The sequence below is a fragment of the Peromyscus eremicus genome, chromosome 15 (assembly GCF_949786415.1).
Source record: "Peromyscus eremicus chromosome 15, PerEre_H2_v1, whole genome shotgun sequence".
Taxonomy (NCBI): domain Eukaryota; kingdom Metazoa; phylum Chordata; class Mammalia; order Rodentia; family Cricetidae; genus Peromyscus; species Peromyscus eremicus.
The window spans coordinates 34,469,903-34,494,386 of NC_081431.1; the positions used below are offsets into that span (position 1 = coordinate 34,469,903).

Below are 24,484 nucleotides of genomic sequence, written 5' to 3' on the forward strand. Positions count from 1 at the left end.
AAACTACATTGGTTTAGCTAAGTGGCTCTAGCTGGTTCTCCTCTAGGGTCCTTGGTCTCACCAGCCACACGTAATAGGCTGTGTTTACCGTGCCTGTAATGAATTCCCTCCTATTGAGTGGGCCTTAAGTGCAACTAGGATGGCTGTTGGTTACCCCAGGATTTGAGTGCCACTAGTGTACGTTTTAGGACACCTTGCCACTCTGGCCATTGTTGATGTTCACAAAGATTGTAACTGAGGAGGACTATTGATTGCTTTTCTCCCTTGTCGGTTTGCATAGCTCTTTCTGGTACTCTGAGAGCTTATCATCAGGGAGAAGGCTTCCATGTCAGCTCCAACTCAATTCTTTCCAAGTCCTCTGTCCAAAGTAACAGGGTTTTACCTTCAGTTTCTGGGCGGCAGCCAAGGGCCATGGCAGTAGCCTACATTGTTTTTGGGGTCTCTTGGACTCCTCTGACCAACAGCTTGAAAAGAGGCTGGGCCCAGTCCGGGCTGTTCTATCTACAACACAACCTCTATGCCTAAGGCTGACGGAAGATTGTAGAAGAGGGACACGAAGGCTATAAGATCCAGAAGACCAGGATAGGACATCTGCTGAGAGGCAGTGTCTTCTGCAGATGACAGGGAAGCCACACACAGGAGGGCTCAACAATATGGGTGTCTAAACAAGCTTAAAATGTGACACCACCAGCTGACCTGCCGATGTTGATGGGGAAGGTCTCACAGGGCTTCACCTCCAGAAGAAGTGGTTTCTAAGAGAGGAAGAATCAATCTTCTCTGTGGATGAACCTCCTAATGGTTTAGCCAAGGTTATCCCAAGAGGTCAGCCTTCAATACACATGAACAACACTAAGTGATCTCAGCAGGCTGTGTGTATATATACACACACACACACACACACACACAGCTACAAGGAACAGATAAGAGATCATGAATTTGAGGAGTAGGACTGACACAGGAGGAAGTTGAGGAAGGAGGAGAGAAGGATGTAAACACAGTACTCAATGTAGAGTCCTCAAAAAATAAATTAAAATTTTGAATTACGGACAAAGAACTTCCCCAGGCCCAGAATGGATGGGAATCCTACATCACCAACTTGTGTACACCAATTATTTTCTCTTAGAATGGGAGAATTTTTAAACAGTGTTTTTCTCTTCCCAGACTTAAGTTTAAAAACAAACTAACCAAACAAAAAAACCTGTTGGCGACAACTTGGTGCCCAGGTCTCAATCCTTACCCCTACTCTCTCTCCATCCTTAAAATGACCAATTAGCTCATCTTACTGTTTACAGTTACATTTACATATATTCTGGTCTTTGTAAGACGACAGTGAATTCTGTGGGAGAGGAAACTAGATAACTCCTCCTTTAGCTAAATTGTATGTAAATCCAATTTTCTTTGATTAATGTCTGTTTCTTAATTTTTTTTTTTAAATACAAAACCATGCAGTGTGCTTAATGACTCTAAAGGCCCAGTAACCCCTCTACCAATGAGAAACACTTGTCTGAGCTTTGGAGTGAGGTAGGAGGTAGGAGTGTCATTGGTCCCCTGGCTGTGGAGATATGTGTGAGGCATGGTGTTCCTCTGAAAAACTTGCTGCTTTGATGCCCCAGGCCGCCGGGATCATCAGTGCTTGCCTGTAACTCCGGAAGCTCAGGATTTTCTCAGAGGTGGAGGCAGGTCTGAGTGCTGACCTTCGGACCCTGTTGTCTTAGACCTTTGTACTACTGTTTCCCTCAGGGGTTCTCTACATCCCTTCTGAGGTAGGGTTGTGTCTTCCACCTCTCACACCTTTGCACACAGCTTAGTTCCTGGATCTACAGCTGCTCAGACAGACAGTAGCATCGGATGCTTCATTACTTCAGGCAAGACATCTTGTTCAGTGAACAGAGAGTAATTGTTAGCGATTTAACTTTCTCCTGCAGAGTGGTTTATTGAGGATGTGTGCGGTGACACAAATGCTAGAGAGGATTACAAGGCAGGAGAGTAGCTGGCAGTAACTCAGCATCCTCTCCAGGAGAGGAATTCCCAGAGTCTCTGGTGTCTATTAACCATCCATTGTGTCTGGAGCTGCATTAAGCCTTGATGGAGTCACGCTTAGATGAGGCTTTTCTCGCTCCGTATTCTGTAAAATGATGGGGTTTTTTTCAAGCTGTATCTTGTCCCAAGAGACTCCTTTTAACAAGCAGGTTTTTAAAATTATTTTGTTTTATGTATATGAATGTTTTGTCTGAGTGTACGTCTGTGCACCACATGCATGCCTGGTGCCCACAGAAATCAGAAAAGGATTTCGGGTACCCTGGAACTGGAGTTATGGATGGTTGTGAGCCATCATGTGGGTGATGGGAATTAAACTCAGGTCCTCTGCAAGAGCAACAAGTGCTCCTCACTGCTGAGCCAACTCTCCAGCTGTACAAACAGCTTTTAACTCCAGCTGGAGTACAAATACAGAGATAGGAGGTCTCTGGATGTTGGTGGGCACACAAACAGGACAGGCACTACCTGCATGGCACGTAATGATAAACAATTTATTCCTAACAATAAAGAGTGCCACAGTATGAATTTATCGAGGTAAACTGGGACCACATGAGCACATAAGTATTTTGAAATAATTGCAGGAAAATGGTGCCCAAGAGCTTACAAACATACCAGATTACAGGAAGGGTGCAAGTCTCTCATCTAGACCCCATGAAGAGGAGGACATCTCTGTGAAAGTAACGCCACTGGTGTACACATCAAGAGTCTGGCAGTCCTGATTGTCCCAGGGCCTTCAGCCCAGCGTAGACCCCGCTGTTGACACTGCCTAGTCAAATTACCACCTACCCATGCACCCGCTCTTCCATCTGGACCTACTGTGTGTTCAATTGCCCACTCATCTATCTGTAGTCTTCTTAGTCCTGCACACGTTTCTGTTGCTTGACTCAACCTGGGGAGTAAAATACTGTATTTGTAGATTTAAAAGGAAAAAACAACCTTAATACTGCTGCTACATCAACATTTCCTGATTTCAGCTTCAGATTTGGGAATATTTCAGATCTGAGACTTTCAGATGAGGGATGCTCGCCCACTGATAGCTCTGGTAACATTCCAAATTTAAAGAAAATCCTGAAGCCCTCCTAGTCTGAGCATTTCAGAAAGGGACACTTAGTCTGCGCCTCAGGCCAAACAGTTTACACAACAGGAGTTGGTTTTCCCACAGATTTAGAGGGTTGAGGATCACGATCTAGGTATTAGCAGGGTTAGTTTCTGCTGAGGCTCTTAGTTTCCCAGTGGCCAGCTGCCTTCTTGTTGTGTCTTTGCACAGCCTTCCCTATGTGTTACCTGCATCTTACTTTCCTTTTCTTAGAAGGACACCAGTTAGGTTTGATCAGAACCTACCCCAATGACTTATTTAAAATTTATTATCTCTTTGAAGACCTTTTCTCCAATACAGTGACATTCCGAGGTATTTAGTTAGGACTTCAAGATACAGATCTGGGGAGTACTGTGCAGCCCATGACATTTTCTGAATTGAACTACAAATTGAGAACTACTTCCATCAAATCCAAGTAAGGGTTTTCATAGACTTTGGCAACCTGAAGATTGAGATGGTGTGTTGTGGAATATTATTTTAACTAGGCAAAGATGTGTTACATTTGTTTTTGCTGCAAAATATTTTAACTGTGTAAAGATATATTACATTTATTTATGCTGCATTTGTGTAATGGTGTAAGGATGTGTGTTTAATTATGTAAAGATGTGTTGCATTTGTTTCACCTGGCCTGCCTAAGGCACCTGATTGGTCTAATAAAGAGCTGAACGGCTAATAACTAGACAGAGAAAGGATAGGCGGGGCTGGCAGGCAGAGAGAATAAGTAGGAGGAGAAATCTAGGCTGGAGAGAAAAGAAGAAGAAAATGAGAAGAGAATAAGGAGAAAGAGGGGGACATGCCTGGGGTCAGAAGCCAGAGAGCTGCCAGCCAGTCATAGAGATAGCAGGAAAAGTAGGACAGAGAAAGAAAAGGTAAAAATCCCCAAGGCAAAATGGTAGATAAAGAGAAACAAGAAAATTTAAGTTAAAGAAAAAAAGCTAGCCAGAAATGAGCCTGAGCTAGGCCGAGCATTTATAACTAATAAGTCTCCTAGTCATGATTTGGGAGCTGGTTGGTGGCCCCAAAGAAAAGGCATGGTACAATGGTGGGACACACTTAATAGAATATATAGACTTATTATGGAACAGAATAATGTAGGCATTGTTGGAAGCTAGCCAAATAGACCACCAAGACCGGAGTGGAGAATGGAGAGTCAAAGCTATGTGTGAATGGACCCTTGGAAAAGAAAAGGGGACATGGAATACCAGAGGAGCAAATATATGTTTCTCTTCACTGCTGTCCAGTTGTTTCAGCATCATTTATGGCCTTTAGATATCCATTTAGAAAAAAATATTGACTACTTTCTTTACCTTGGACAAAAATACATTTCAGATGTATAATAGACCTACATGTGTTAAAATGCAATTTAAAAGTCTCTGTAGAACAGTATAGCTGACTATCTTCATGACCTAAGGATAGGAAAATGCTTCTTAAATAAGCCACAAACAGAGCAAACCATAAAGGGAAAGGATGATAAAGTTAAGCAAATTAAAATGAAAAACATCTGCATAATAAAATACCAGACAGAAAGGAACGGAGAAGTACAAATAAGGAGAAAATGCCAGTAACGTGAGAATATACTGTGCACTATGCAAACAAATTAGCACGAGATGACACAGTAACCACCTTAAAACAGTCATTAGTTTGTTAGCACTGGATATATGGGTTTTAAATACCAGTTCAGCATGCTGAGGAAAATCATTTCAAACTTGTTATTTTCAAAATTAAAATGGTAGAGTATATGGAAATAAAATGTACATCAGAAGAGAGGTTGTATTTAAGCTCCATATAGACATGTAATAAAAATATAAAGATAGCCAGGCATGGTGGCTCATGTCTGTAATCCTAACATGCTTGAGGCTAAGGCTGGAGAACTGCCTTGAGTTCAAGGCGCCTGGGACAGTGAATTCCAGCCGTCTTGGGCTACAAAGTGAGACCCCGTGGGGACAAAAAAAAAAGAGAGATGCATTCGAATAATAATCCTATTTTCAAAGATATTTCTGCATCTGAATGTTCCAAAGGGCATTTGTGCATGTGTGTGCAGGCCTAGGTCAACTTCAGGGGTCATTCCTTAGGCACTGTCCACCTCATTTTTTTTTTTTTTTTTTTTTTTAAACACAGGATCTTTCACAGGCCTAGAATTCCCTGTGTTCATTGGTTGGCTGGCCAACAAATCTCTTCCCGTCTCTGCTCCTCCAGCATTGGGATTATAAGCAAGTGGCACCAAAGCTAACTTTTTTTTCCCACATGGGTTCTGAAGATTGAACTCAAGTCGTTGCATTTGCATGGCAATACTTTATGGGAGGAGCCCCCTTCCAGCCCAAAGGGCCTCTCTCTTGGAGGGAGGGAAGTGTGGTGGGTCAGACAGCACAAGTAGAAACGTTAACAGTGTTTGTATTTTACTTCTGAACTGAGGCAGGAACACCACCCGTGCCTTTGTGTTCTTCTCAACACCTTGTCATATGTTTGAGAGAACACATATTTTTTAAAGAGACTATCTTCAATTTCAAGCTCTAATGGGAATAACAAAGGAATAACAAAACTCATTGGCAATGAATTGTCTACTTTTCAACATTCCACAAGTTTATGTTTAGTAAAAGTTTTGATCTCTGAAGGCAAGGGTGAATAGGGGACAAACTGGAGCTAGAGGCAGATGAGAGGAGGCAAGACTGGAGGGGTGTCAGTCTGCAGAGGGACCTATTGGGCTCCTGTCCCTCAGTCACACAAGGAACTGCCCCTGGGACCACAGATGGTGACCTCAGCAGTTCCACAGGAAAACCACGTCATTACCGTGGCTTTCCCCTTATGTGGAATGGAACAGTTGCTACAGTGTGGCCTAGCTGTACAAAACAAAATGCTGAACACTGACTATTAGGGAGAATTTTCAAAAGCATGAACAGCATGGCCTTGGGAGGGATGTTCGAGCTGGGGGGCTGGGACTCAGTGCATAAGAAGATTGATGGAATTTCCCATTGTCACAGATGTTAGTCATCTTAAGGGGGGGATAGTGCAGTCTCTCATCTTTTTAATTTTCATCCTTGAAGTTTTATTGGTATCGCCATACTTTGGTATAAAGGATCTTTTTATCTGTAGAACTAACTTTGAGGGAATGTTCAGTGATATTCAAATAATGATAAACTACCAGCATTGCACAAAAAGGGAAAAGGCCCTTTGCTGAATCCCACATTGTAAATATTCTCACCATGGCCTGATTTTTATGTGACATCTCTGAATGTGGAATTGGGAAGGGACAGGCACAGTTGGCTTTTGAAAGCCCCACCAGGCTGGCTTTGACACACTACTTCAAAGGTCCTTTCTAGCAGAATGGTGAGCAAGTGTCTCAGCCATAGAGAAGAAGACTTGTTCTGAGATGTTAGATTACAGTGTGGAGATGTATCACTGAGATTGGTTTAATAAAAAGCTAAATAGTTAGGCAGGAGGTATAGTTGGGACTTCTGAATAGAGAAAGCTCTGGGAAAAAGAGAGGTGGAGTTCCCAGCTGGATGCAGAAGGAGCAAGACAAGGCAGGAGGAGAGGTAAGAGTCATGAGTCACGTGGCAATACCTAGATGAATAGAAGTGGGTTAACTTAAGTTATAAGCACTAGGGATACAAGCCTAAGCAATAGGCCAAGCTTTTATAATTAATAAAAAGTCTCTGTTTTTTTTTTTTTTTTTTTTTTTTTGTGAGCTGGCAGCTCAAATAAAAATCCAACTACAAAGATTACCAGGGCAGGGGAGAGACTCCCACTCCCTGTCAGCTTGAAATGCTGAGATTTCATTGTTAAAGTTAGGATATCAAAGCACTTCTTTCATAGCCAAACGTTTTTACAGGATACCTAAAGTCAATTTCCAGCTTAGAAAAGAAATAGAGATTTATTGTGCTTCCTGAAGATATCAAAGACCAGAACTGGTAATGAAGTTCGATTTACATACAGCTCTTTGCAAATCATCACCAGCCAAGAAGACAGGTATCTTTATAGCTCTTGGAGAAGTTTCTAATGGTCTGTGTTGGTTAAAATGATCTGAGTACCATTAACAAACACCTGGCTCAATTTTCTTGTTAAGCAAAGACATAAGTGACCTTAAGGTAGTAAAGCATCTAGACTGATTAATTCAGAAGATCAAGAATGCCATAAAGAACTCAGGATCTCCCATATTCCTGCCAATTCATCACCCTTTGTCCTGTTTAGGATTTCCCATAGCTGAAAATGGCAGCCATGTTTCAGGTAACCATGACAACTCTGATCTAATGAAAGAGCTAAATCCATTTAAAAAAAGGAAAGAGAGAAAGAAATTAGACCTCATAAAATAAAATTTTAAAAAACCTTTATGCGCAAAAGAATGTTATCAAGAAAGTGAAAAGACAATCCAATAAATGAGAAGAGACATTTGCAAATTAATTTTCTATTAAGAGTTTAGTAGCCAGGCGTAGTAGCACCCAGGACTTGAAAGTCTGAGGCAGGAATATATTGAGTTCAAGGTCAGCCTGGGTTGTATAGCAAAACCATGAAAACAAAAGGCCAAAACAAAACCCTAAATATTTAAAGAAGTTTTGGAATTCAACAATGAAAATACAAACAGCAGTTTAAAAATAGGCAAAGGATTTAAAACATTTCTGTAAAGAAAATACATGGATGTCTAGTAATTACATAAGTAATGTTCAGTATCACTAATCATTACACAATGAAAATGAAAACTGCAATATTCCATTTAACATCCACTGGAGTGGCTATAATAAATAAAGACAGAAAGTAGTGAGTACTGATAGGTCTTGGAAAAATTGGAATACTGGTATGTTGCTTGTTGAATTGTAGAATGGTATACATACTTTGGAAGACACAGAATTAACATACAGTCCAGTATGTTATACTCCAATGTAAATAACCAAAATAGACAAAAATACATATCTTCACAAAATTTTATATACAAATGTTCACATTTACATTATTTATAATAACCTCAAATTGGAATGAGCACAAGTATGCACTGACTAATAATGAACAAATAAAACATGGTGACAGTATTTATAATAACCTCAAATTGGAATGAGCACAAGTGTGCACTGACTAATTAATGAACAAATAAAACATGGTGACAATATTACATGTATACTGTAATATAGTATACAGTATATAATAAATAACAATATTATTCAAATATCAAAATATATGAAATTCTGATGTATGCTACAACAAGGCTGAAGCTTAACAACTCTGCTAAATGAAAGAAGCCAGTCATAAAATAAGATGTACTTCATGATTCCATTTATATGAAGTTTCCAGAATAGGCAAATCCATAGAGACAGAACAGACTAGGAGCTGTCACAGGCAACTGGGGGAGGAAAAGAACACAACTGCTAATATGTGTGTGTGGGTTTCTTCTGGGGTTCCTGACATGTTCTCAAATTAGCAAATGGTAGTGACTGTGTGACCGTATGAATGCGCAATTGCTTCAAACCACTTAGAGCATAATAACATGTGAATTGAACCTCAGTAAAAAAACAAACAAACAAACAAACAAACAAACAAACAAAAAAAACATTTATATGACTATTGCTTGGCTTTAGGGGAAACAGGACCAAAATACCAATGGGATAATAAAAATTTTGTTTTGTTGAATTTGTGTTTGTACAACTTGCTCGTTTCATTTTATCCCCTCCTGACCCTTTGTCTTTCTTATGACTTAGCTGTGCCTGGTGATTCTCAACCCAAAGGGTACATTCTAGAGCACCAGGGGAGCTTTGACAGTGCATAGTGCTTGATTTCCATCCAAGCCCATCTAGATCAGAGTATCTGCTTTGCCACCCGCAATGTTGCTGTCTAACTTGGTTAAAATCTCCCAGTGAGAGGGCTGGGGATAGAGCTCAGCAGTAAAATGTTCGTTGTGCCCATGCTTATAATGCTAGTGCAAGGGAGGTGGAGACAGAGGGATCCCTGGAGCTTGCTGGCCAGCCAGCCCTGGGGTCCTAGTGAGAGACCTTGTTCCAAAAAACTAAGTGTTTCGCTCTTGAGGAATGAAGACCTCTGGCTTCCACACACATACCTACATGGACACACATGCCCATGCTCATACACACACACACACACACACACACACACACACACACACCCTTCCAGCCATTCCTGTATGTTGGCAAGATCGAGATAATGAAAGAGTAGCCCAGAGTGTAGGCAATCCTGGGACAAATTGTATGGTGATCCTTTAAAGAACTCTTCGCTTTTTAAGTCAGATGTGAGGTATAATTTATATGTGGCAAACTTTACCTTTTTAAAGTATTCATTTAAAAATACTTATTTTTATTCGTGTGTGTGTGTGTGTGTGTGTGTGTGTGTGTGTGTGTGTGTGTGTATGTTCACAGAGACCAGAGGCCAGAAGAGGGTATAGGATCCCCTGGAGCTGGAGTTACAGGTGACTGTGAACCACCTAGTGTTGGTGCTGGAATCAAAATTGTGGTCCTCTGGGAAGAGCAGCAACTCTTCTTGTCCACATAGCCATCTTTCTAGCCCTTCAAGGATGTGTTTTGGTGAGTCTTGACAGATGACTATAACAACTTCTGTAACAAGTTCTATAACAACTTCTGTGGTCAATACACAGAGCATTTCTATACCCCACCCACAATTTTTGTGTCTTTTGTAATCATCTCTTTCCGCTATGTATTAAATATGCATTTGAGAATGTTAGGCAATATTAGAAAGCAAGCCTTGAAAATATAGGTAAGAAAACAGAGGGCAAAATTACTATATAAAGAATAAAAAGAAGCAAAAGTTTCCATATAATGCAATCTTAAGTTGCCCAGTCTTTATTGAGTATGTGCAGAGCTATGCATATTTCTCCATGCATGTATTCATTTGCAGGAAAAACAGTGATTATCTCCAAAGTTGAGAATTATAGTAAATACCAATTTTCTTCTTTATATTTTTTCTGCATTTCCTATTTAGACTATAATAGTAAATTGCTTTTATAATGAAAATAATATTTAGTAAATAGCAACCACTGTGCTAGTGATACATAAAGAGCTTCCTAAAGAAAGCTGCCATCCCCACTAGATTCCAGGCTCCTAGCTATAAATCCAGCTGTCTGGCCCCACATACCTCAGGCAGCTGGCTTGTAGCAAGTGTTATTGCCAAAAGAGAATAATAAGAAGATATTGACTTCCAGTGAGGTGGGTATCAAAAAATATTGACCCAAGAGAAGAAAATATTGATGGAAAAAGAATCAAGGTCTTTCACTGCCTTGAAAGGAATAATAAACCTTCCACTTTGCTGAATTCCACATTCTGTTCATTTTTACAGGCAATTGCACATTTCAAGTCAAAGACGGCACATCCCGGTAAGCACTGTTAGAAGCTTGAATTTAGAGTTTACTAGAAAGGAAAGGAAATAAAGTGGGGGGGAGAGGACAATCTTGTAGGTACAGAATAAGCATAATTTGCAGGATGGGAGATAGAATGTGTGCCAAGATACCCTGACAATAACATCTGTTCAGGTTTGTCTTCAGCGCCTTTAGAGCAATTCGATAGCATCCTAGTTAGAGACATTATAGGAGAACATAGCAACCACCTCAAACAGACCAGCTTCAGCTCTCCAAGTGAGACATAACTGATTTAGTCTCCCTCAGAGCCAGCACATCAGTCTGTTGTGTTTCTGGTGATTTCTTAGGACAAATACAATGGGAGATGACAATAACTGGAATGCTTTCTTCTACATTTTTCTCAAATAAAAGAAGATGATATAATAACATGTTGGTTGAGTCATTGAGCCAGACACTTTTTTTCTGGGTTGTTCTAGAGTGGGTTGTTTTTCAGTACTGCTATATAAAATGATGAGTTGGAATTTGTTTCATGTTAAATTTGTCCACTGGTTGTGTATGTTGTTATAGTAGTAGTTTTGTGTTGTTATTTTGTGTTGTGTTGGAGCGTTGTTTGAGACAGGGACTCATTATGTACTCCATGATGGCTCTCATTGTGCAATCCCCCGGCTTAAGCCTTCTAAATGCTGGGATCACAAGTATGTGTCCTCAAGTCCAGTTCTCAGCATAGGTTCTGATGCCATTTTTCCATTGTTACATTGAAGACATTTCTGAAATATAGTAACTTCAAATAATCATTGATTTTTCACTGTTCTGTGTTTGGTAGTTTGGATTACGGGTTGTCCTGCAGATACTGACTGAGCTTCCTCAAATGCCTGGTGTCTCAATCAGGATGCTCAGGTGAGCCATCTCATTTTTTCCCTTTCATTCTCCAGAGGCAATGTGATCCAGCAGGAGATACCTGAACCTGCAGGGCCCAGGAGGACCAATCTTAGAGTCATAGTTTCTATCCTTTAGCTTCATTCTACTTGGAAAGAGAAGGCGACAGAGCTAGTTCTGGTCCAAGCAGTGGGTAAATAGACTCATTCTGTGCAATGGAGGGCAGCAGAGAATCCATTTTTAGCCTTTGTGGTCTTAACTTACAGACAACACAGTGGACCTAAAAGAACAATAAGCTTTGGAATTGGACTTTCCTGTAGCAAGTTATGGCCTGCTACTGGATGTGACTTGTCTCCTTCTGAAGTCTTACATAAGTCTGTATTCTTTGCAGTACATTAATAAATCCAGTTGCTACCAAAAATGTGTTGTTTTTTGTAATTCTTAGAATAATTTTAGCTCTAAGAAACAAAATTCTGAATTCAGAAAATTCTGATCCAGGAAAGACACCAGGGGTAGTTCACTCAGTAGTTTGTAATGTCATTAAACCCAGATTCCCTCCATTTATTTCCTCCCTCCCTCCTTCCCTCTCTCCCTCCCTCCCTCCCTCCCTCCATCCATCCATCCATCCCTCCCTTCCTCCCTTCCTCCTTTTCTTTCCTTTCATTTCCTTTTTCCTTTCCTTTCCTTTCCTTTCCTTTCCTTTCCTTTCCTTTTTCCTTTCCTTTCCTTTTCCTTTCCTTTCCTTTCCTTTCCTTTCCTTTCCTTTCCTTTCCTTTCCTTTCCTTTCCTTTCCTTTTTCCTTTCCTTTCCTTTCCTTTCCTTTCCTTTCCTCTTTCCTTTCCTTTCCTTTCCTTTCTTTTTCCTTTCCTTTCCTTTCCTTTCCTTTCCTTTCCTTTCCTTTCCTTTCCTTTCCTTTCCTTTCCTTTCCTTTCCTTCCTTCCTTCCTTCCTTCCTTCCTTCCTTCCTTCCTTCCTTCCTTCCTTCTTCCCTTCCTTCTTTCCTTCCTCCCTCCCTTCCTTCCATTCCATCTTTCACAGTGTCTCATGTCCTTGAACTCCTGATTTTTCTTCATTACCTCCCAATTGCTGCTGTGGTTCCCAGAGTTTCTCTCATTTTTCTGTCAAGTCATCCTTGATCCTTTTCCTTAGTCTTTGGCCAGTGCTCTTTCTAGGGAGTCACAAGGTGTCATAGATGCCACGACTTTAGGCATTCTATACAGATGGGACAATACTCATCTCTTATTTGGTGTGTGTGTGTGTGTGTGTGTGTGTGGTTTTCGTTGAGTCTTTGCAAATATATTCTCCTTTATGTCTCATTTGCTCTGAGTGCATTTCATGTTCTTGACTGAATTAGTTGCTAGTAACTGCTATGGAATTATCCTGGTTGGCTTAGAAGAGTCAAAAACAACTTCCTAGTCTGCCTGTGCCTACATCAAATACTTCATATATTCCAGTCACATGTGCCCACAGTCATGGACTCTGCTATCCTCCTTGCCCACAGTGCTGGACCACACCCTCTCAACCTTGAGCCAAAATAAACTGTCCTCCCCAAGTTCATCTTGTCAGACAATCATCCACCACAAAGAGAACTAATGCTAACATAGAAAATTGGTATTGAGAAGTGGAGACACATAAGTGACAAACTTTTACCAGGCAATTCACAGCTATTCTGAACTCTTTTATGGAAGGAATGTTGAAGAGTTTGGAACTGTGGGATTGAGAAATTCTGGAATGCAATAAGCTGAACTCAATGGGCCAGTCGTGGAAGTTTGAAAGACCAGAATGCTAATAGAAATGTAGACACTAAAGACTGTGTTCCTGTGGTTTCAGGGGATAGAAAGGACTCTACTGGGAACTGTACTATCGACCGTTCATGTTATATTTGGCAAATAATTTGGCTATGCTCTGTGTCTTGAAAACATGAATGGACAAAGTTGTTTGGTAAAAGAAGTTTTAAGACAAGTTTTAACACCCAGGCTGTAGAGTAGCTGTTGCTTGCTTTATTTACCAAGATATACAGCGAGAGGGAGAAAGAGTAGAAAATGGGACAGAAAAATATGCAAAATGTGCATCTTAGCAAGGAAAAAAAGCACAAAGCCAGTTTAAGTTGTGAACAGCATTTGTTTGACTAGTGTCTATACTTTTGAAGAGATTCATGCCAGGAAGGAGAAACTTTGGGCTTTGCTCTGGGAAAATAAGAAAGGTGTCTTGAAGGCCAGACTCCACCCATTGAGAAGGTTCAGAGGTATAATCATGTAAATTCATTTGAAAGAAGGGTATCTGGAATCATAGAGCCTTCAAGGTACTCCCCCTGGAAAATAGTTGTCCAGGGGAATATTTTCCCAGGTTCAGTCTCAAAGGCATGCAAAGCACCATGGTCCAAGTTGGCTACAGAACCTGGAGTCATTCAGGCAGTATTGGTTTTATAGGCATGCAAAATGTAGGTGTTATGGGGTCATGGAGGCTTGCACCAAGGTTAAAAAAAAAGCTGCTTAGGCCAGGCAGTATGGCACAGGTATAGCTTCTTTGAATGGAACTCCCGAGTAAGGTTATGTGTGAAGCTTTGAAGATGAAGCCTATATTGTATTGAAGACCTCAGAATATTGATGATGCTATAAACACGGGTCCTCTTCCAAGGAAAGCAGGAAGCACCAAGTGGAGAAACAGAATTGGAGGGAAGAGGCAAAGATGATGTCATCGTGAGTACCAGATGCTGGACATGGAGCTATAGGGTTTGGTGGTGTTTGGCCTTCTGTGTTTTGGCCTGATCTTTCCTTGTTATCTTCCTGTTACTATCTTTTGAAATGACAATGTTTACTCTGTATCATTGTTTGTTGGAAGTATGTAAATCCCCTTCTTCAGTGTTATTATTATTATTATTATTATTATTTTGTTTTAAAGAGTCTTGTAGTTAAGATACTGCCTTCAAGCTTCGAAAAAACTTTGGACTTTTGAACAATGTTGAAAATGTTAAGACTATGCAAACCTTCGAAGTCTGACTGAATGTATTTTGCATTATGAGGTGGTCCTAAGCCTATGAAGGCCAGAGACAAATGTTACAGTTTGAGTGCCAATGCCTCCCATAGGCTCATGTACTCAAATCTTGGTCACAAGCTGGTGGTGCTGTTCTGGGAGAATGTGGAACCCTTAAGAGGTGGAGCCTCACTTGAGGAAATGGATCTTCATGGTGAGGGCCTTGGAGTTTTACAGCACAGACCAGCTTCCTTTTCTGTCCCAGCTTTTGGTCTGACAATGTGTGAGGGTGCTAGCTCTATGCTCCCAACATCACAAACTCTGCCATGCCTCACCATTGTGGACTACAGGTTTTAAATTTGTGAGCCAAGAAAAAGGAAGAAGGGGAGGAGGAAGATGTGGAAAAGGGGGAGGAGGACCAGGAGATGGAGGAGCAGAAGGAGGATGAGGAACAAGAGGAGGAGAAGGAGGGGGAAGACCAGGAGAATGTGAAGCAGAAGCAGCAGCAGCTATAACCCATTTCCTGGAAAACAGGCTCAGACTTCCCTGTAGCAGATTAAGAGGACATAAGTAGATCCTGAAATAAAATTGGGATTTTTAGGTAGGAGCAGTAGTTCACATCTATTATTCTAATATTTGGGAGACTGAGGCAGGAAGATTGCTACAAGTTCAAGGCTAGCCTGAGCTACATAGTAAATATACTAGACCCTTTTTTTATTTTTAAAAATGATATCCTCTCATTTAATAGGAAATTCTCTCAGGTAATAGGAAAGGCAGGGCTGTTGGGAGAATTGGCTAACAGTGCCTTCGCCCAGGGCTTTGGCTCAGTTTGTTTCGGGTTTGAATACTTTGCTTTGTCATTGGGTATCTTGAGGAACAAATCTGTGATTATAAGTAACTTAATACATGCTTTGGATAAATGTTAAAGCAGTAAAGGAAAATGGTTACCTCTTTCTCTAGGACTCACACTGAAGTGAAGAACTCTGCGTGCTGGACAGACTCATCTACGAGCCCATAAGCACAGAATGTATCAACATGAGATTCTGAGAAGAAATCCTCCAATGCAGAGGCCAATCAAGGTTAAATGAAATCAGCCCCAACCTCAGTCTTACAGCCTGTAAGAAACCAAAGAATCCACTGCTCCTCTCCCCATAGCCAACTTTTGTGACTTCGATCCCGGGCAGGGCAAAGGGGCTGAATTCTTGCTTCCTCTGAGTTCTGTCACAGTGTGTCCTACATCCCTTAGTCACCTCCTGCTCTTAGCCAGTGCTAACCATGATGGGACCCATTTCCTGTCTTTGGTTTATTTCCATTCCTCGAAGCAGTTGGAAAGTGTTGGTGTGTATAGAAAACAACCAAAGACTGGGGTGATGGAGAGCGACTTACATAAATGTAATAGTAATCTAACACTGTATAGACATTCTTGTTCTTAAAATTAATTTGACTTGTTTTTTGGTTGTGGGGTTTTTTTCCAAGACAGAGTTTCTCTGTGTAGCCCTGGTTGTCGTGAAACTCAATCTGTAGACCAGGCTGGCCTTGAACTCAGACATTGCCTGCCTCTGCCTCTAGAGTGCTAGATGTTAAAGGCATGTGCCACCACTGCCCAGCAAGTAATCTGACTTTTAAGGACTCTGATTTTATTTCTTCCCAGGCTCTGGCCTTGCCACCTCAATCCATCATAGTCCAAAGGAACACTACAAGCCATAGGACAGCTTGAGATCAGTGCCCTCTGACAGGACAGGGTGAGGAGGACTCCCAGCATCCTGCCAAAACCACAACCTAATAATTCTAGTCATGAAGAAACATTAGATAAAAGCCAACTGTGGGTGTTCTGCAGAGTGACTGACCCCCACTCTCCAAAGCTGTCGAGGCTGTAATAGAGGAAGGCTGAAGAACTACTCTAGGTTGAATGTCATGAATTATCCTGGATTGGGGCCTGGGACAAAAATAACACTTTTTTTTTTTTTTTGTATAAAGGACATTAGAGAGACAATTGATCTGGTTTGAACGCAATCTATAAGCCAGGCAATCAACAGTATTATGATGTCAGTATCAATTCCTGCTTTCTATCATCATGTGGAAGTTGTGGAAGAGCTTATTTCTGCTTTGGGGGAACTACTATGCACTGAAGTCATTTAGGATGAAGAAGCTAAAAAGGCAAACCACATCCTTAACATAGGCTCAAAAGTTTTAGGAGAACGTGGGTAGACGGGAATTCTTTAGAATATTTTTGCAATTTTTCTCTCAGTCTGAAATGACTAGAAGATAAAGTAGTTTCATTCGGGCGAGCAACGGCTTGCACTCTCCTCTGCTGTTGCACTTTCCCTGTCGCCTCGGCTGAGCGATGGTTCTGGAGAGCCCTGTGATGGTCGCTCCCTGTCTAAACAGCCTTCTTGTGCTGTTGGGAGAGAGGAATCCTCCATCTTGTTAAGCTACTGCCATGGGGGCACCAGGGAGCTTCTTCCACTGATTTACGTCTGCCGAAGGTGTAGAAAGTAGAGTAGTTCAGAGAGTAGGCAAAGACTGCTCGTGTGGGGAGAACTGGCATCAGGAGCTCCTGATGGTGGCTGACAAAGTTGAGAAGCAGAAAAGGATATCCAAGGGGGAGGAAAGATATTTGGGGCTGGGGAGCTTCCTGGCCATTTGCAGCTTCACTACCCTGGTCACTTTTGTGACTGTCTTGTCCTGATTCCTGGGGCAGGTAGCAGAACTGTTCATGGGTGTAAGTGAAGAAGATGAGGAACTATGAAAACCTCTGGACTGAGATGGGGATTATCAAATAGTATTTAGTGGGACATACAAGAATCAAAAGGGATAATAATCAGAGTAACAAAAGCAGCTGCTACTGGATCCTCATCTTGTCCTTTGGACTATTCTACGATCTAATGAATTTCAACTTGTTCAAGCTGCACAATATGTGTAATGCTCTTGTTTCAGAGAGGAGTGAAATGAGACATGAAGAGGAGAAGCCAAAGGTCACCTGCCAGTTACAGACACAAGCTTTCAACTTGAGCACTTTGACCCTGGGCTCTTCTCTAAACCGAAACCAGGGGGAATCTTGAGTAACCCCTTTAGACTGAACACTTTACTGCTACTCACTTTAGTTACTAGCTTTTATGACCAAGTTTAGAGATCATGTAGCTAAGGGATATATTAGTATCCATCAGCTTTGCTGTAGCTGACCTCTGCTATGTGAGTCATTAGAGAAAACCTGCCTAGGTTTTTTATTTTAGAATTTGGAGGTCACTTTTGCTACCTCAACTCAGTTCAAACTACTGACCCCTCCACTCGGGCCTGTGCAAAGTGTAAGACCCTTTGACATCCACTTTTTGATCCCGACAACACCACCATTTTCTGAACACATATCCTGTGAAGAGCTAGGATGTCTGGTTAGACATATGCTGACCCCTGATACCTCACCTTTCTCACCTCCAACCACCTTTCACCATACCTCCTGACAGCCCTGCTTCTTTATCCCCTAAGTATCTCCGAATCCTGTTTTCAGGGAGATGGATTTGAGGCTTCCTTTCGCACCTTCATCCTTAGCTGCTGCATTCGTTATTTTCTCACTTCTATAACAAAACCTGAGGAAGGAGGAGTTGATTTTGGCTCACAGTTTACGTAAAGTCCACCACAGGAAGCGAGGCGTGGCGGCAGGGGTGTACCGAGTCTGGCCATGTTGAATCTGACCAAGAAGCAGAGAAAGACAAAGGCTCCTGTTGCTCTCCCTCTTTTTTCATTCAATCTGGTACCCAAGTCCCCGGGATGGTGCCACTCACGTCCAAGGTGGGACTTCCCACCTCAGTTAAACTTTTGGAAACGCCCTCACGGATACACTCAGGAGCCCGTCTCCAGGGTGACTCTAAACCCCATCAGGATTAAGCATCACAACTGACTTGTGCATAAGCCATTTTCCTTTTGAAAAATGTTGCTTCAGTATAGAGCCTGGTGAGCAGAATGGGCCTGGCTCTGTAACAATGCTGGAGAGAACTCTTTCCCGCTGTCCTCACCCATCTCCGTTCCCCGTAACAGTCTTTGACGACAGTGGAGATGAACCGGAAAGCTGTGGGCTCTCTGGATTGTGTTGTGGATCTGCCCTCCAGAATCCGCTTTGGGCAGGGCCGGGAGGAGTGGTAAGGGAGGGTGAAGCAGGTTAGCCCACGACCCACAGGAACACCACAGGAAGGATGAAGGTCTGTACGCGGCAAGAGAAAAACGGAGTCTGGGATGGGTGATGCTCTCCTTCCTTGGTTAGAGTTCTCATGGAGCCAGTGTGTGGGAGGCACCTGGGAAGGTGTGTGGCAGGCAGAGTGCGCCCCAAAACCCCGGGACTGCTCTTCTTGTCCTCAGTCCTCTTCAGAGCCCTGCCTCTCACAGGTGTGAGGTGATAGAGGTGTGGGGTCAAAGCGGGGTCTACCCCTGGAAGTTTCTGCTGACTTCTTCCTACGCTAAAGGATTTTTCTTATTTTAAGAGTAGTAGGCAGTAAGTTCTGGAATGTCTGAAACGTGGAAAAGAGACTTAATAAATATATTTTCAAACCCGAGACTCAGCTCCTGGCCAGGAGACATGCAAACTTTTTAATATCCTTGTTCTGCATCTGCTTAAATGGAAACAGCCCGTGGTATTTTTAGCTGCTGTGTAATCAAAGTAAGAAGGAAAGGGGGAATGTATATTTTTTTTCCTCTCCTAGTTAGAATAGGAGGATGAATTGCTCAATCCTTAGCAGAGTCCGGGAAAGGAGGAAAATCCTGGAGTGCCCACTGATTGGCTCCTCCTCTGTCCCGGCCATGATTTAAACGCAGGGAGGGAAGAAGAGAGAGGAGAGAGACATCGCGGGATAGGCCAGCCTTGAGGTCTGCAGTCCCCGGACCAGCGCACGGGAGGCAGGAGGGTTGGAAGTGGTCTCCGGCAACCTCCCAGGTAAGAATGTCAGCTACTGAGGCTTTACCTATGACTGGCAAGAGGATGGCTGGTGTGGAATGACTGTAGGCTGAAGTGTACTGCTGAAAATCCAGAAAAGGCAATACAGACTAAGTTCAAACACTCTCTCCCAGGGCCTGTGAACCATGTCTGCAGTTGGCATTAGACCCTGTCCTCCCCTTGTGGGGAGGTACCATGTCCTTACCTGTCAAGTGCAGTGTGTAGGGCACCAGATTTTACCTGAAGCAGTGCATTTTGATGAAATGTTTTCGAAGTCTATTCATGTTACTTCTTGCAAAGAGCTCTCTCTGTGTAATTTCTTATGTGGTATAGTTTGTTGTTCTCTTAAAACAGAATTTTCATTTCGGTTGTGATTAGGAAACTATTATAACTTTTCTGTCTTTGAGATTTTTGTGTGAACCAATGAAGATGATGTTTGCAAACTCACATGAAGGGGCCCATTTAGTTGTATGTGTTTTAATTGTTATTTGTGAGAGGAGAATTTCTTTCCCCTCAATTCTCATATAGTTACCCTTCTAGTGCCCCGAAGCAGGCATGTTGAAACACTTCAAGAGTGATGTGGTAGACTCATTTTTGGAGATCTGACTTCTTGTTTATAATTTTTGAGGGTGGGAGAGGGCTGGGATAAGAGGAGGGGAAGAAGATCAAATGAGAAAAGATAGCATTTCACTCTTAAGGACCAGATTTGCTTAAATAAGCATTCATAGAAGAATAAGCTCAACATAAAAATAACAGGGTATCCACATCTGCGCACAGGTAAGCCGTAGCTCTGTCAGTGACGGTGACAGTGTCAAGAGAAGAGACACAGGAGAAAGTAGAGATTATCAGTCCTGATGTCCTTCCCCTGGGACCAAAGCGGAAAAGCACCTGGCTTTCTTTCACGCTACTTTGAATTCTTTTATTGTTTCCACGTGTGTTGATTCCCAAAGCAAGGAATCTAGAGCAGATGATTTCCAGTCCATCTTGTGGATCTTGGCTTCCATTCCAGAGCTGTGCCGTGGTTTGACAAGTAGGGTAGACCAGCTCTTTTCTGAGGTGATGCCTGAGGAAATCATGCCCAAGCCCATGGAAATTCTACCCCTCCATCGCTCACTCCAGAGTCCTGGTTCCCATAGGATCTGACTGCAGACATGAGATCATGGTTTAGGTTCTGTTGGAGCATTTGGAACCACCAGTCTGTGAGCGGATGATGCTGGGCCATCAGACCTGATTCCTGATGGTCAGCAGCTTGGCCTGGCTCCACCACAGAGGACTCAGGCAGAGGCCAACAGCGGCTGTCTAAATACGTGCCTAGCCAATGTGGGTAGAACAGTGTGCATTCTCGGAAATCAGCATTGCCTCTTCAGCTTGATGGAAGGCTGCAGCTTCAAAGTTGTTTCAGTGTGTGGAAAAACACATTTGAGCTAAAGAGAGGAATTGTAACTTTTCATTATGCATTATTAGCATTCACCTGAAGGACGTGTCATCAGGTGCCCATCACTGCCATGGAAAATAGGGATAATTGTAGATCAGCTGACACTTGATCATCCTGGGGACTGGGTTGGTAAAAGCAGGTTCCCAAGTTTAGATCTCACGTCTATTTTATCTCCCCATTGTGAATGAGATTTGTCCATGGAGACTAACAGAAAGCCTTCCTGTGAGAAATTAATTCATTCCCATAGGGATAAATGACCATCTTTGCCCATTGTTCACAGACAGCTTTTAAAGCTCTTAGCATAGAGACTGCTGTATAAGAAGTGTTTAGGAAAAAATGGTAGCTACTATTGTCATCATTCATTGGACCCTTTGCAAAAGGCAGATTTAGTTAATAAAAGAAAATGAGCCTGTTGAAACTCCTGAAAAAGTAGTTGAGCTCCAGGGATGGGCTGGGTGCATCATCCATTGTCTTTTCCGTCCTGGGTGGGTAGGAAACATATATAGATAAAGGGTTGTTGCATAAGATGTGAGAGCCCTTACAAACACTCATCATCAGGTGGCTCCCACTGAACTAGGAGCACAGACGCACACAATCTGGGATGTGATATGATATAAAGCCACATCTTCATTCTCGACTGGCCTCTCATCCTGTATGGAGCGCCTGTTCAGAGAGTTCAGAGTCACAGATAAAAACACATGTGTGAAGTTGGCTCATCTGGAGGCTGGCTAGCAGAATCAGTGCTGCCTCATATACTAGATTCTCTTGCATACTGAAGAGTGGCAAATGGGGACATCGGTTGTCTGAGGTCTCACGTCCAGGATGGGTCATGCCACAGTAGGTTGTTCAGTTCCCTGAGTACTTGATTTCCTAGACCAAATACTGTTGTCACAAGACTCAGAACCATGCAGGGCCCAGGCTGGAGACCACTGGCAAACTCTGCTCAAGAAGAATGGAGGGAGGAGTGAAGTTTGCCAATGACATTTGTGACACCAGGATGTCCTTAGCCACACACTCCTTCATTTTCCTGCATAGTTCAATGAGGCCCACCCTATTATTTGGGGAGAGAATATCTTCTTAGTGACTCTACTGGAAATCCATGATAATACAGCTCTTCTAAGACCCAAAGCAGTGCACTCATTTGCTTGTGGTTAACCGTTAGGCAGGATGAGGTCATGCAGGCACAGAGAAAGCCTCCAATTTAAGTACGAAGCTCTTTGCCAGTGGCTAGAAGCTGGCAAGTGCCTATTTGATGTAAGTAGTATTTTCTGTTCCTGACTCAGAGTATGTGCTGTTCTCTGGAGAGAATGAGGTGACACAAAGGCCACTCATCCCTAAGGAGAAGAGCTTGGAAACTGAGAGGCCATTCTCTCCTGCTAAGGCTTGCTTGACATGAGCCCAGTGGATAGAGGTCTTGGTATTCTCTGCTGCTTCCTACCTTCTTCTGTGAGGTGCTGGGACCTAAGCTCCCTGTGAGGGAAGCATAATTCATCACTCCTAGCATCAGCTTGCACTGGTTACAGGCCAAGCAGGCTAAGGCTTCCGCTACTGATTTATTGATGTTTTGCTGAATACCTGGTATATCTTGGCTTTCCTTTCCTTTCAGAGCCCATCTCTCGAAAGAAATATGGCAGGAAAGAGGATATTTTGTGTTTTTCTTTCCACATCTACAGTATATATTGCAGAAAGATGAAGAATCCAGACATGAGGAATGGATAGACCTGGTGTGTGAGCCCAGCTCTGATGCTTGGCTAGTTGAGTGTCCTGACAATTATTTAACATTTTGAGTGCTCAGGACAAAGAATATTGTTGATTGACTATCATCATTTTGAGCACTAATTAAAGCTAATGTTTTAAAATTGTTTGGCCCAGTACCCAACATCTAATAAACACACACAAATCTAGTGTCCCTTATTATTTAATTCACAAAATATTTGGCCAAAGCTATGCTATGTGGCTAGGAAAACAGGAGGGACCTGTATCGTCCTAGCAATTGCCATCCCTGAACTAACAGGCATTCTGGGCTGGGAATAGACCTTCAGATTTGGATGTGGTCCATTTGGGCTAGAAACTAAAGCCACAGGAGTAGCTGCAGCTACCAAGAGGAAAGAGCATGCAAACATCGAACCCTGTGACATCAGTGTGTCTCAAGGCAGATCCAGGGGACCATCCATCCATCTAGGTCATGGTGAGCAGTAAACTCTGTGAAAGGCTCTCTCAGAATGGCCACAGTGTCAGCCTTTACTCCTACCATTGTCTCTTACCTTCTCACACCACTCAATGCCCCTCCCGCAATAATGCTCAGCTTCAATGAGACCGTAGTTCCTAGGGGGGGACCCTTGGTTTCCATGGTTTCCAGTGTATAAAAGCCCTTTGCCTCATGAATTCCTCCAGCATCTTCCCCACTTTCCATCAGCATCTACCTCCCCAGAGAGTCATCTTTACTTGGAAATGTATCATCTATGGTTTTTCTTGGTGAAATTTGCTGTCCCGCTCTACCCCCTACAGAGAGCTGTCTGTGGTGTGCTATGCATATTAATGCAGAGGATGATGTCATGCCTTCCTCATGCTGGTCAGCAGGGAAAGGCTCTCTCCTGCCGCTGCTCCTTAGAGCCAGAGGCAGCAGCTTCCCTGCTTGCTCACACTTGACAGTGTCGGATTGAGGACTTGCCCTGCTCATCTTCTTTCGAGCAATCCCTCTGCCCGGGAAAAGCTGAGCTCCACATGTGCAATCTGAGAGGCTGTGATTAGCAAGGACATCTTGTTACAATTCGGGCCGGGCGACACAGAAGGCTCCTGCAAGAGCTTCTGGGGCTTCTCATGTTCCAGGCTTCAAAAACAAACACCCTGAGACAGGGTTTTGGACAGCCTTGCTGTGGTTTATGGCAGGAGTTCCCCATTTTTTGTTGGGAACTTCTCAGAAAAAAAAACATCTGCATTCCATTTAGGACTCAGGAATAGTGAGCATTAGGCTGGAGGGTGGCGCTGGATGGTAGGAGCGAGCAGAGAAGTTGATTTTGTTGGCTCTAACGTTGCCCCGAGGGGTCTTTGGAGAGTATAGATTATGTCTTGCTACATCCACGGTAGACACTTGAGTGAGCCCAGGAGCACATGGAAGTGAAGGTTCCGTTCTTACCTGGGTCTAAATCTGTGGCCTTGCACTTAGTGGTCACATATGGTCAGCAGCAAGTCGTTATGGCCACTGCTCCTCAGCTTCCAGCTGGAGACTTATGTGGACAGTTTGTGTTTGGTTGCTTTATCACTGGGACAAACTTTTCAATGAATCTCTACTCCATATTTCTATTTCACACCTACCCTCCAGCTCATTTTGCTGATTCTCCCAATTCCACCTTCTCACAGAGGGCTCAGCAGATCCCCAAGCTTTTCTCCTTGCTTTGGTATGAAATCACTTTCATGAACTCAAATCCTTTCTCTTGTCCGAACCTCAGTCTCCTCAGTGCACGGCTTTTCTTTTCTCTTAGCTCAGGTTGCTGGTATCCACACAGTGTGTGTGTGTGTGTGTGTGTGTGTGTGTGTGTGTGTGTGTGTGTGTGTGTGTACCTGGATGTTGTTCACTTGTTCAACTGTTCTGGCTTTCCCAAGTTGCTTTCTGAGATGTGGTGTGATGTGGGGAACAGACACCTTTACCAGTTAGTTCTTTCCAGTTATTGCTATGGTAAAGGTCTACAGTACTGGACCCACACCCCTTTGTAGGAACTGTTTGTGAGTGCTTCAGAGACTCCCTTTTTTCCTGCTGGCCTCTGCCCCCTGGGGCAGAGAACCCCTGCTGAGCCTTGGGCCATGTCTCAGTGGCAACTTCAGTTGCCCTGCCGGGGAG

The 24,484-nt window shown here is 42.8% G+C and overlaps 3 long non-coding RNA genes across 3 annotated transcripts in view; 2 read left to right on the forward strand and 1 right to left on the reverse strand.

The window, feature by feature from the left end:
* Positions 1 to 24,484, reverse strand: part of LOC131925401 (uncharacterized) — a 54,629-nt gene that overhangs the window by 20,620 nt on the left and 9,525 nt on the right. The gene's annotated exons all lie outside the window — the stretch shown is intronic.
* On the forward strand, positions 2,395 to 10,458 carry LOC131925400 (uncharacterized). Its single transcript, XR_009383238.1, has 4 exons — positions 2,395 to 3,548; positions 6,963 to 7,099; positions 9,490 to 9,654; positions 10,424 to 10,458. It is a non-coding gene; the product is annotated as an uncharacterized LOC131925400 (long non-coding RNA).
* Positions 11,176 to 15,740, forward strand: LOC131925399 (uncharacterized). The gene is made up of 2 exons (XR_009383237.1): positions 11,176 to 11,339; positions 15,251 to 15,740. It is a non-coding gene; the product is annotated as an uncharacterized LOC131925399 (long non-coding RNA).